General features: G+C 41.4%; 1 non-coding gene across 1 annotated transcript; it reads right to left on the bottom strand.

The window, feature by feature from the left end:
* Positions 1-11857: 11857 nt before the first annotated feature.
* On the bottom strand, positions 11858-11939 carry TRNAS-AGA. Its single transcript has one exon. It is a non-coding gene; the product is annotated as a tRNA-Ser (tRNA).
* Between the last annotated feature and the right edge of the window lie 1309 nt (positions 11940-13248).

Below are 13248 nucleotides of genomic sequence, written 5' to 3' on the forward strand. Positions count from 1 at the left end.
TAGTCTACTGCAGCCTAATAGGGCTGCACATGTAGATGGTGATGTTTTACAGTGGAGCTAATAAGTCTGCTCTGCAGTAAATATCTCATGTAGACTTTCCCACTGAGACTATGGCTTGCCCTCTTCCTTCTGGTTCTGTATACTTTCCCCCTCTTGACTACCCAGTTTCAAAAGGAGCACTGAAAGGTGGCCTGGATAATATGGTGTGGTGATTACAGTGCTATGCAGGTAAGTCAGAACAATGCAGGTTCAGTGCTTTCCTAGGCAAGAGAGACCTAGATCCTGAGTGTCTGGCTTCCTGGGCAAGTGCCTGAGCGGCTACATTTTGGGGCACATTTATGTGCCTGGCCAGTATAGAGCATGTTATCTACATATGCACACTTATACATCTTCACTGCAGGGGTAATAGAATAGCTACCTGCACAAAATTGTCATTTAGATGCATTACAGGGGGTGCATCTACATGAGATGCTTACTGCGCATTAGCCTAAAAACACTGTTGCATAGTTATTAACTGTGCTAACAGCCTAGTGCACAGTGTTATTAGGCTAATGCGCAGTAAGCGTCACAAAAACATGTGCTACTGCACAGTAGCTGTAGTTACTGCATATTCAGTTAGTACTACTTATTAGAGGTACTAAACTAAATGCTCAGTAATTAAGGTGTGTTAATGAATGTATAGACGCGCCCAGGAAATACAATTCTATCCTTAGTTAAATGAGGTGGAACGGGCCCTAAGGGGAGACTGGATCACAATCTTCACTATCCACTCTGAGCTATTTAGCAGTGCAACTTGATTGGGACCATAATACTTTAGAGCCTGATCATTGCTTAGCAACTGTCTTTGCGTGCCACGCTGAGAACAGCTAAGGAAGAAATTATGTCCTAAAGGTGAAGTAATCTGCTGCTGATCCTCCCCAGTGCTTTGGAGGAGGAGCCAGGATTGCATCCATTACTCATCCATGTCCCTCTACTTCTTTCCCACTTGTGTGGGGGAGGAGACAAGAGCATGCCAGCCCTTATTTTTCACCCTGCACCTACATTGGCCAGGCAGAGAGTATGCATCTAAGATTAAAGCATGCACGTGAGGAGGAACATATCTTATGTCTAATAGCGGTAGGCCATAATTACTCCCTTCAATGAGCTAGTCAGCATGTAGGCAAACCACTGAACTCTACATAGCACTGAAACTATTCACGCATGCCATAAGCCACATGCTGCTAGCAGCTAGCAGAAATTCTTTGTTGCCGTAAATGATAGGCACCCACATTGTCCATTGCGTTCCAAATTCTTCGGGGTGGTAAAACGCTACTAGTGTGACGTCGCATAACTACTCTCAGTATTAGTAGTATCTGAAATAGCAGTTTTGGCGCTGTTTCTCATTCCCATTACAGCCGTTTATCTTGGAAGTTCATGACAATCAGTTTCTCTCCTTTTAGCTATCTTTGGCAGGAACACGTGTAATAAAAAACCTGTTATCTAGTATAATAGGGCAGTCATACTTCTGGGTTTCTGCTGCTTCACTTCTCATTTTCTAATTCCTTCTACATCTGGTTTCTCTGCTCTCTGCAGTCCAACTGTCCAATGAGGAATGGACTGAGAGAGTGCTCATGTTCCTAGTCAGTACTGTAATAATGAAAGGACTCCATACATGGTATTTTTGGATACATCACATGCCAAAATTTACAACAATTCTGGATTCTGTTTGACATAGTGGTCTGGAGGTGATGGAAGAGGGAAATCAGTAGATTCAAGCACAGCTTATTCACTAATTCAGCCAGAATGACTTCTGATTAGAATGCATACCTATTTTTCCAGTTTTCAGGCACTTGCAGGCTTTGTGCAGGGTACAAGACGATGCCTTATCTTCGGTGCTGAGTCTACCACTATTTATCAGTTTCTTGTATGTGGGTTAAAACTGGTGTCGAGTGAACCAGCCTGAGGCTGAAACGAGTGTCTGCCTGTACCTCCTGTTTTTCCAAGCCCTTATCAGAGAAGTTATAAAGGAGCTCTTTTATCTGCACCCCCCTGGATTATAAAGAAGCAGCAAGAAGTGCCCTGCTTTTATTACCAAGATCCCAGATATCTGGACTTTGCACACCACCAATCTCAGTAACCTTTGCACAACACAATAAATCTGTTTGCTGCGTGGCAGTGAGCTCACTGGCTCAGTAAAAGAAAAGCAAAGACCATTTTCATATTAGTCATGCAAAATTACTTTCTTCTGGGGAAAGAAACAACCATCTTATAGCTGTTTCGTGCTCTGACTCGTTTCATATCAGAAGCCTTATTAATCAAAGAAAATATTCACACTAAGTAGCATAACTAAGAGGGGGTGACCAGGGCACCAGGCCCAACTGACAACTTGTGGGGGGATGAAAAATAGCAAACCCCACAGACAACTGAGCTACAGCTGCTGCCCCATGCACCACTGCCACCCAGTGCACAGAACACCCCAGGTATATCTCTGTCCACATTCCTAGTATCTATTTTGTCCTCAGGTGTCTCCTGCATGTCAAAGAGTCCTGATTTTCTCTATGTACTATACACAGTGATATAGCCATTCTACTAAGATGTAGCAATCAGCAGTTATTCCTAGACCATGAAAAGGATACAATAAGTGTCTACTTTAACACAGGAATAATTAGAGCTGTCTGAAATTACCAGAGTTTTGAATTTTGATATATTTTTCGTAAAAAAGTCCATTTTCATCATCCTAATTTTTCCGTAAGATAAAAACGACTGTAGCCACAGCACTAAAGAGCAGTCATTTTAAAGATATGTAGGCACTTAAAGGCGCAGGTGTGCAATTAGTGGCATATGTGCCTAACTTCAGTTGACTTCAGTGGAAGTTCAAACCCTGACTCTATTCTGAAAGTCTCATCAGAGCAGATAGTTTTGCACCATAGTGTATAAAGTTTGCTGCCAGATCATCTGGGAGGTTTTAATCATTGGAGCAGATTGCTGGAATTAAGAAAAAATCCATTTTTTCCTAAATAACGACTACATTACATGAAATACTGAATGAGTGATTTACCAAATTTCAGTGTTAATCTTTGTTATGCCTTTGAAAATCTGGCGAAAGGGTTGGGATGAACTACCAGTCCCATAACCTTTTTCACCTTGAAAAAATCCTTTTCAACAGGGAGTAGGAAAAGAAATATAAGCTTGTTGGTAAATTTGTATTCCTTCTAAAAGATATATAGGGCTCAGTTGTACCCTCATTTTATTAAGCCCCTTGCTTCATATTTGTTTGAGTTTTATATTGAAGATATTTATTGTACAGCAGGGTAATTCAGAAGAGCAATCTCTGGGCTTTACTTATGCCCATGTCTGCACTGGGGCTGAGCAGCAAGGAGTTGTGCCAGAGCTGGGGAGCTGGAATCTGTGCCTGGGCCACCACTGTTTCTCTCCTCTCCACTCCACCTGTCCCCTCCTCCTTCCCCAAGGCTACATCAAGGGCACTGCTTCCAGCAGGAGAGGAGCTGTGCCAGGGACAAGTTGGGTGGAGAGGCAGGGGGCAGGGGAAAGCAGCATAAATGTGGGGACAGCTTCCAGCTCTCCAGCTCCTGTGCAACTCCCCTCCAACTGAACACACACACACACACACACACACACACACACTGCTGCTACTTACTTGCCACCAAAGCTACCTGTCATATCCCAGATCAGAGCCAGATTCTTCTGGCCCATGGTTTGAAAAGATTGGCAGCCCCTGTGGAAGAACACTGATGTACAGGCGCACTCAGTTTGCATTTTATGGGAAGATAAGGCAGGTCCATTATTGCAAAATAGAACCCCATTGAGCCCAAAGCTCAATATATCTGGTATAACTAAACACAACTGTGTGACATTGCACTAAAACTTAAATGAAATTTCATTCACTTGGCTCTGAACTTCCTCTTAGTTACTAAGGGGTAAGACAGGAGTAATTTCATTAAAACTAAAACCCCTGGTAGAGAAATTAAAGTTGTGCCCACAAACTTGAGTAGTGATGTTAATGTGGTTAAGGAATGGGCTTGAGATTCAGAACACCTGGGTTTGAACATTTGCTCTATCACAGATTATCTACGTGACCTGGGGCAAGTAGTTAATTCTCTGTGTACTTGATTCCCCAGCTATAAAATGAGGATAAGGAGACTTTATTATCTTGCAAGGAGATTGAGATGTTAAGAAGAATAGAATAAATTGGAAATAACATAGTTCTAGGATGAAAAAACTAATAAAACAGAAATTGCAACTACTTAACAAAACATTTTTTAATGTTATAGGTGCTACTTGTCTTGCAGGACAGAGGGCTGATTCTTGCTGACTACAAGGAATTTACTTCAGATTTACACTGAGGTTTAGATGAGATTTACTCCTTAAAATTAAATCTAAATTTAAAATTAGAATTTACATTTATCACTTAACTCTCAGAAGCCAAGAGTATGTTGATATGGATTAATTAATCTCAGCTAATCAAAGTAAAGCTTAGGTGTTTTGTGATTTGGCTAAACATTTAGACCAGTGGCACTCAACCTTTTGGCCTGGCAAGCCAGATGGGCGAGACAGAGCCAGTCTACAGGCCAGACTGAACTATCTGTGGGCCAGATGGGGCACTGCCCCTCCCTGCCCCATGCACCAGAATTGGGTCCCAGAGGGCTGACATCACCCCTCCTGCCCTGCCGTGTGTCAGGATTGGGTCCCAGGAGGCCAGCTCCACCCTGCCTGGCCCCCCCCAGACTAGGATTGGGCTGTGGGGTCTGGTGCCACTCCTGCCTGGCCCTGCACACTGGGACTGGGCACGAGAACCAGTGCGCAGATCCTGGGGCTCCCCACAGGTCCAGATATTTGGTAGTGAGGAAGTGCTACCGCTGCTCTTCCATCACCAGATTTCCAGACCCATGGTGCTGCAGGCCAGAGTTTGAACACCCTGATTTATACAACAAAACACCCATCCAAGAGAGGAAGTAGAATTTGGATAATTGGAGATAATTTCCACTTGCTCAAAGACTGTCAGCAACAACTGAACTGGAAAAAGAAAATGAATAGAGTCCCATAGTACTAGTTTGCAGGATTTCATTGTTTCCGACCCCGACTCTTTCAGACATGAGAGGGAATTAATAGAGCTCTTAGTGATAAAGTTGGTGCAATATAAACCTTGCACTGCATTGCAGTTTAAGATGAGCTGATGAGTTTCAGCCTGAAGATGAAGATGAGTTTCAGCCTGAAGATGAAGATGAGTTTCAGCCTCAAACTAGCATTTTAAGTGATCGCGTTTTTTTCTTTATCAAGGATTTTCATAAGATGCCCATAAACTTACTACCCAATTAGCTAAGAACCTTGGATTTTAATTCATTTTAACTTTATTTTTACATTTTCCTGCAACGTCTATGAGTTTAGTTCTGTATTTCGTACACAGGCATAACTCTCATTAAAATCACTGGAAGCTTTGGCTGAACAAGAAATGTAGGGTCAGGGCTTAGTTGTTACAAAAATAACTTGGACAGTTTTGTACACTCTCTTCCTTTCCAATCCCCATGCCCCTTCCTTGACTAAATTTGTTTTTAATTTCAAGGCAAATAACAATAATTTGGTTTCTCTAATCATCCTTGGAGGAAAGTATGACTTAATGAGAAGCATTGATTAATCTACATGCTCTATAACAAAGTGCCAACAAAAACCCTTTCATTTGTGATACAATTTCATATTGAAAATGAGCAATTCCAAATTAGCAAAACAAAAGAAAAGATCAACCAAAGAATTTCTGCCCTGCGCCCTGCCCTGCCCTGCCCTGCCTAGGTGGAAGTCAAAGAATGGAAATATCAGAGTGGGTAAGAGAAAGGTCAAATTGTGATCCAATTAGGATGGCCACTTCAGAGGTGTAAGAAATTATAAAACACAGCCAATTAGTGTTGCTGTATTAATTCCCTTAATTAGGATTTTTCACCTGGTTTGTCCACTCTCTCCCAGAGGGAAAGGAAATTTGTGGGGAGACTGTCACAATAGTTTAAGTCTCATTTGTTTTTCCAGGCCACTCACTGGCAGCAGAGAAGCATGCAGCTGCTTATTTTGGACTTGCAGCAAAGCCTTCTTGGAACAGTGTAGTTAACTTTGACTGTGCTCAAGTGCATCAAAAATGTCTTCAGGGAAGGAAATAGAGTTGTGTCATTGTCAAAAATCAAAAATGAAAATCAGAGCAGATAGTTTTGCACCAGAGTGTATAAAGTTTGCTGCCAGATCATCTGGGAGGTTTTAATCATTGGAGCAGATTGCTGGAATTAAGAAAAAAAATCCATTTTTTCCTAAATAATGACTACATTACATGAAATACAGAATGAGGGATTTACCAAATTTCAATGCTAATCTTTGTTATGTATGTATGTAAACAAATATTTGAGAAACTGCAACATTTTAGTAAATCATCTTATCCATAATAGAGGCATGCTAGCTAAGCTCATGGTTTTACTCATTTTTGCACAGTAATAGCTTTCGCATCCAAGCCTAACCTCCAACTTTGTTTGTGTCGTGCCAACTCAGTTTCATGATTTCATAAGTGAAACTGTTTCTGAAATTGCCATAACTTCCATTCAGGGACAAATCTGAGGGGGTTGCAGTAGTGCAGTTGCACCCCTGCATGAGTCCTCCTACACCCACACTTTAAAATCGGCTGCCTGGCAGTGGCAGCAGCAACAGCAGCATTTCTATTCAGGCAGCAGTAAGAGGCTCAGTTAACTTCACTGTAAACCGTAATTCCCTATAAACACTTCATTCCACAGGTCTTAATAACCCTCACTCCTTTTTCATGGTCTTGATGGTCTACTAATCAAGCTATCTTGTCTCTGGCAATTCTGATGTCTGTTAGCTGCTCCTAGTAATATGGCTTCTACTTAAAGGTGTTACAGACTGTTTTTAACTCCAGCTAAAAACATTGACTTAGGTGAACATTAACTCAGGAGGGGAAATAATTTCCAGTGATGCACTAGATGCACTGCCAAGATGCTCACAAAGGCTAGACTTTGTTTCATGAATCTGAAAAAAGACTCTAATGACTACAGAACTAATGAACTCTTTTGATTATTTTTGCCTCATGTTTTGTGCTTTTTATGCATAATAGCAAATTAATGCACATTCCAGTAAAGTTATAGTTGTTTTGCTTTCATTTTAAATGAAGTAATATAGCCCTAGGCACCTAGTGTATTATCATCTCTTCCTTTTAACTGGAGAAGAAGGTGGTGTATCATATGGAATGATGCATCACATCATTTGCAACCCGCTTTTCAAAATCCTAGACCTGCCTAGGTTTCCATTTGGGGCATACTGGTTGCTCTTGCATTGAATTTCAGACCAGTTTGATTGTCGATCACTCTGTTCCATTTTCCCTCGTTGCCTCATAAGCTTCTGGGTCTACACTGAGGGCATTAAGCAATACTCTGAAGAGCATAGCTGCACAGCGCCCTATTGATTTCACAGCTATGGCCACCCCAAGAATGGTGATCAAAAGGCAGGAACGACAGAGGGAGAGTGATCATACTAAAAATGTTAAAATGACAGAAAAGAAGGTAATGCTAGAAGAGTGGTGAGAATGGGGAAGGAAGGAAGGGAAGCTAAGCTCTGAGAGAGAGGCTGAAGCGACTTCTGAGCAAAATTTTAAAACAAGGTGGGGAAAGAAGACTAAAATAGATCAAAATATGGGCTTCTTGCCTGCAGGGGTACTCCACAGTGTTTAATGCTATGCATCTTAGAGAAAAGGAGACTGAGTAAGCCTTATGATGTATACTGCACTTAGTCACTACTGCTGGGTAAGGACCTCTGACATGAGAAGCGACTGGCAAACCTGATCTATGATGACCCTATATAGTTAGAAATAGTCCCAAATTATTCAGCTTCCTTATTTCTTACACCTATAAATTGTATTTTCTTGGGAGGAATAATCCTTTAATTGCTAAGATTCGGGCAAATAAATAGTTAATGATGAGGGCAGCAAAATATTCAGTGAAGAAACAGTGACCATCAAATTAATTTTTAACTAAAATATATTTACCCTGGGTTTCCTTGACAGAGGTCCCAGGACGCTGAAAAGCACACAGAAATCTTCCAAGCGTTCTACACTTTTTAGAAATCAAACGCCTTAAATTGCTAAAAAGTAGCTATATTATCCATTTTGTTTCTGATAAGAATGAGTTTGGAAAATATATGTTTTGTTATCTTTATATTATTGGTTCCTGTATTCATGTTATGGATGTTTTTTAATTAAGGATGCATGTCTCACTATCTCTCCAAGCATTTGATAACTAGTCTCAAAGTCTGTGGTGAATCTGAATCTTAAACAGTCCAGATTCAGTATTTGTCTGGCTCCGTCAGTCTCTCTCGCTCTCTTTCCTAATGCATCTTGTTGCAAGTGTTAAGTTTCTACTTTGTACTGGAGAGAGCAGAAGTGTGCACCTTCCATAAGAAAAAACCTGCGGTGTATACATAAAACAATGCTGTCACTGAGAGGCATGGACAGAGGCTGGGAGCAAAGTGAGCCAGACTGGAACATATGTTCGAGGCTCCATATGTATTTCGCAAAGCTCTTACCTGTGGCTCCTGATCTTATGTACAACTTGAGGGGTTCATGGTATGTACTTTCTGTGCCAAACCAGCTCAGATATGGTACAATGTAGAAAATGTAATACCAGAACAACCACATTTTTTTTTCCTAACTCTCCTTTAAAGCGATTTTTTTGTCAGAAGCAACTCCGACACACAGACCGCGCAGCTTTTTGAAGAGTATGTTAAGGCCTTGTTGTAATTTTCTGTCAGACTCAAAGAGTGAAAGCCTGGTTCCATTTGAACTAAATGGCAAACTTCCCATTGATTTCAGTGGGATAGGATTTTGTCCAAAGTGCATAAGGTAAGTCAAAGTGTAAGTGCGCAGACTTGTTATTAAAGTCACAGTTAATGCAGCAAGCCAAAAGCTATATGAGTACTTTGAAAGAGTGTGATGCAGTTTAGATGCCAATGCTCAACTTTCTTGTGGAGTCTATAAAGCGTCCAGATGCCATAGTTAAAATTCCTCACATTCAGTCATCTGGGTTTACTGATTACCATTAAAGGGAAATAATTAATATAGACAAAGCGGTGGTGTGGTGTTATTTATGTAACAGCTCAGAATTTTGTGGCCATTACATACATTGTTTTTTAACTCAGGGTACACAGCTTTCATTTTGTACGCTATTAACTCTACCATTTCCCAGGAGCATGTAAAAAAGAACCACTGGAGCAAACAGTTTGTAGATCAGTAGGGTCAGAAAGTTTAAACATTTCAATAAAAGTATAAAACGTGGAAATTTTAATAATTTTCTTTCCATTTTCCATCCAGCTCTACAAATATCTTAATATTCCTTTATACAGTCTGTTACAAATGTGTCCCTTCCAGCTCCTAACATCTACAAAACTATAAAACTATGAGCTTTTTATCAATACTTTTATACACACAAAAAGTCTAAGCAATTACAGACCGTTTATTTCTGATACAGCGTTTTAGCGTGTCCTCGAACCAGTGTAAAGGTGTCTCTTTTTTCCCACTCCAGTGCAAAAAACGACTCTGAACTATTCATCTGGGAAGAATACCTTACGTTGCTATTTATTTACTTTAAAATAAATAAGGAAATAAATAATTGTTATTTGTGTTATTTATTGCTAGTGATGTTTGCCATACAGGTGGGCAGAAGATGCTCTACCATTTATAAAGCTAGAGCCCTGGAGATAAAGGTTTGGGGATTATTCTGTAAGCTACTTTTGTGGTGGGGGTTTAACCCTATCTTTAGCATGCTGACCATATCCAGGAGTAAAGACAGGGAACTGATAAGCCTTTGAATTCGTCACCTGGGTCTAATCATTTCCAGTGTTCTTTCTCACTGAAACAGTTTCCAAGTCTGGAGCCACAACTCAGGCCAAACATCAAGAATTTTAAGGTGAAAGAGGCAATGCCAATGTTTCTGGCCTGTATATGTTAAACGTCGGCAAGGGTTAAAGATCTTAGATTTGTAATTTCCATAAGGAGAGGTAAGCTTTATGGATGAACTTAACGTCTGTGTAAGGTGAACTGGCAGCCCTCGGCAGCAGCAGTGTAACGTAACCTCTACTATGCAAGTTGCCTTCAGGCTTCGGCTACTATGAACATGGTTAGGGTTATAAAACTGGTTAACTATAAGAAACGGTGCATGTGTCTATATGTACCATTAACGCACAGCAATAAACTCTGGGGCTTACACATGTGCCCGGACCACAGCACATTGAGCTGGGTCAGAGCTGGCAGCCTGGGGCTGCTCTAACTGGGCTCAATGGGGGGGGGGCTGGGGCACTAGGGTGCTTCAGCATGGGGCTAGCTGGTAGGCAACCCGTGCACTGAAGCACCCTTGTCCCCCAGCCAGCCAGATCAGCATCCACACATGCACTGCTGCGCATGAAAAAAACTTCGGACAAGTTTTTATAAGACCTACCCTGCTGCAAAATAACTGTTTCCTGCAGCCTCACAGGGCCATGCGTGTAGATGTTGAGACATTTACTGGAGAGCTCTGCAGTGAACATCCTGTATAGATGTCCCTGCCCGTTGAATCCTTTTAAGTAACCTATCTCCTCAGTCATAAATAAAGGGTTCCAGGTAACAGGAAAAGTTTATAATACAGCCAACAAGGTATCCTACTCTATTTTTGCTCTGCCAGTACTCAGTAACCTGAGGAGGTACAGATATGCCATGCAACCCCCCTAAAACTGTAGTTACCAACAACTATGACTAGCAACTATTTGCTGATGCTTAGGAAGAGAAGCTCACATTTTGCTGGCTACTATACTGGTAAAGCAGCTGCTGAAGAAGACTTGAGAGACTTATTGTTGGGGCCATCTTTGTGGAAGAGTATTTGAATCCTGACCTCAGACTCCCACCATATAAAGCAGCTTCCTTACAACATGGCTGATAGCACTTTCCTTTTCAAGGTAGGCCACAGCATTGCCATGAGGGAAAGATTTGTAGGGATAGAAGAAAACAAGCCTGAGATGGCAGCCAAGGAAGGTAGACATTGCCCTGGGGAGCGGCAGTGAATGTTTTTTTCCCAGCACTGCTTTTGGATTTGGTATTACAAAGTCATTGGGAGGACAGGGAAACTCCATAAATAATACTGATAGCAGAGAGAAGACTTTGCCACATGATATTTCATATGCTTGGAAACTCCACTCCCCACCGCCAGTGGGGCGAGAATAGCTGTTCATACAGTGCATTGGAGAAAGGAAACTATAGCCTAGTGAACTGTTAGTCACAAACCTCAAGATCCCTGACTTTTCTTTCAGGAAAAGTAAGCCATTGTCCTTTATAGGCCACTAGCTTACTGCCAAATCTTGCTTGAAATCATGTTTCTGCTGGGGGCACCTCCCATAGTACATCCATCTAAAGGGTGGAGTGGGTGTACTAAGCATTGGTGACCAATGTGTTTCAGATCTGCTTGTGTACACTGGGTCAGAGTTCCTTCTCAGTTGCATTGATGCAACTCTGCTGGACCGGATCTTGTCTTCTTTTACTAAAGTGTAGTCCCTGATAGTACCATTACTATTGGCAGCATTATTGCAGTTCTACATCTGTGCAAGTTGTGCATTTGGCATTAAATAGGTATTGGATAAAATGGACAAACATTTTTTAAAACAGTAACCAGAATCCAGGACTACTTCTCTGTCAAGGCAGCGCATACCTTTTCGGGCAGCAGAATTGTTTCCCTATTTCATAGTTTCTCAGGTCGGAAGGGACCTGAGTAGATCATCAAGTCCGACCCCATGCCATAGCAGGAAAGAGTACTGGGTCAAACAACACCAGCAAGGTGTACATCTAAAAAACCAGAAACGTAGTCAGCAGGATTCGAACCTGCGCGGGGAGACCCCAATGGATTTCTAATCCATCACCTTAACCACTCGGCCATGACTACATCACAATTGCTTGCTCTTTGTCAGGTTTCAGGACTCTTTACCTCTTGGTTGCCCAGCAGGACAACTTCAGTACAAGGATGCAGAAGGGGCTCTCAGCCATGCCTGCCCATAGCCTGATGATATCTATGTTACTGTACTTCAAGACAGGAGATTTGGGTTCAAATTTTTAAGGCTGCAGAAGTCCTGGAATCCAGGTCTGCAAAATCAAGGGCAAGTGGGAACAGCAGCTTTCAGCTGAAGTTAGTCCAGTCTGTTAAGTAGATTTTGTTATCTATGTAGAGATATAGAAGTCCTGCTATGATGCTTCTGTTTTATGCCGTCAGGAGAATTCCCAGTAAATGGATTAATTTTAGCATAGATTACAACTCCTTTTTGAAATGAATGGAGGGCTGTAGGGCACTGAGGGATCTAAGAAGACATACATTAAAGCCTGAGGGAGGGTGGTCTGTTTTAGAAAGGACTCTTTAGAAAGGACCAAAGCAAGGGAAATCCCAAAACTATACAACCTGTAGTCTACCCTGATGTATAAGAAAATGTAGGAAGGAAGGAATTGGCACAAAAGAGTTGGACTCCAATACTGAATATGTCTGGGAATAACTGTGTGTCCTTGACAAAGATCCGTGGACCATACGCCCGACATCAGAATCTTCAAAATTGGTCTATTAATTTTTGGATGCCAACCTTGAGAAATCTGAGGCCTGATTTTCTGCACTCCAGTGACAACCGTTGATTTCAAATGGCATTTTGATTTTTCTGCATTTCAGAAAACCAGGCATGCAGGGTCTAAAGTTTGGCTCCAAAATACTGAGGCACTTTTGTTGATATATTTGTCTTCACCTCACCTTTCAGGCCAATGACAACTTGCATTCTTCAAAGGACTGTTTTGAGAATCAGTTAAAAGGAATTTGAAGCTATGGAAATAACTATGTTACTAAAGATTGGAATAATTTCTAAGTCATGAAACATTCATGTGGACATCCATGATTCATGTGAACTATGACATAATTTGCAATGTTGGGTGGTATCTTGTTAGTAAGAACGATGCCTTGCAATGACTTCCTTCTGAAGTCCATTCCTCAGTCCAGGTTCTCTTTTATGCATAGCTTTTATCAGTTTCCTGTTGGTTTACCAAAATGATTTCAAAGCACTTGCAATGCTTATTATGCCTTCACTATCTGCTGTCTAGCAGGTTCACCGTAAATTTATTTATAACACTACTTATTATCCCATACACTTTGCTCCCTCTTCCCTTGCTGAGCAGTCCCAGGTATAACATGGGTTATGTCTAAACCTCAGGGAATACAGCTC

Source organism: Crocodylus porosus, unplaced genomic scaffold (genome assembly GCF_001723895.1).
Source record: "Crocodylus porosus isolate Cpor-Errol unplaced genomic scaffold, CroPor_comp1, whole genome shotgun sequence".
NCBI lineage: Eukaryota > Metazoa > Chordata > Crocodylia > Crocodylidae > Crocodylus > Crocodylus porosus.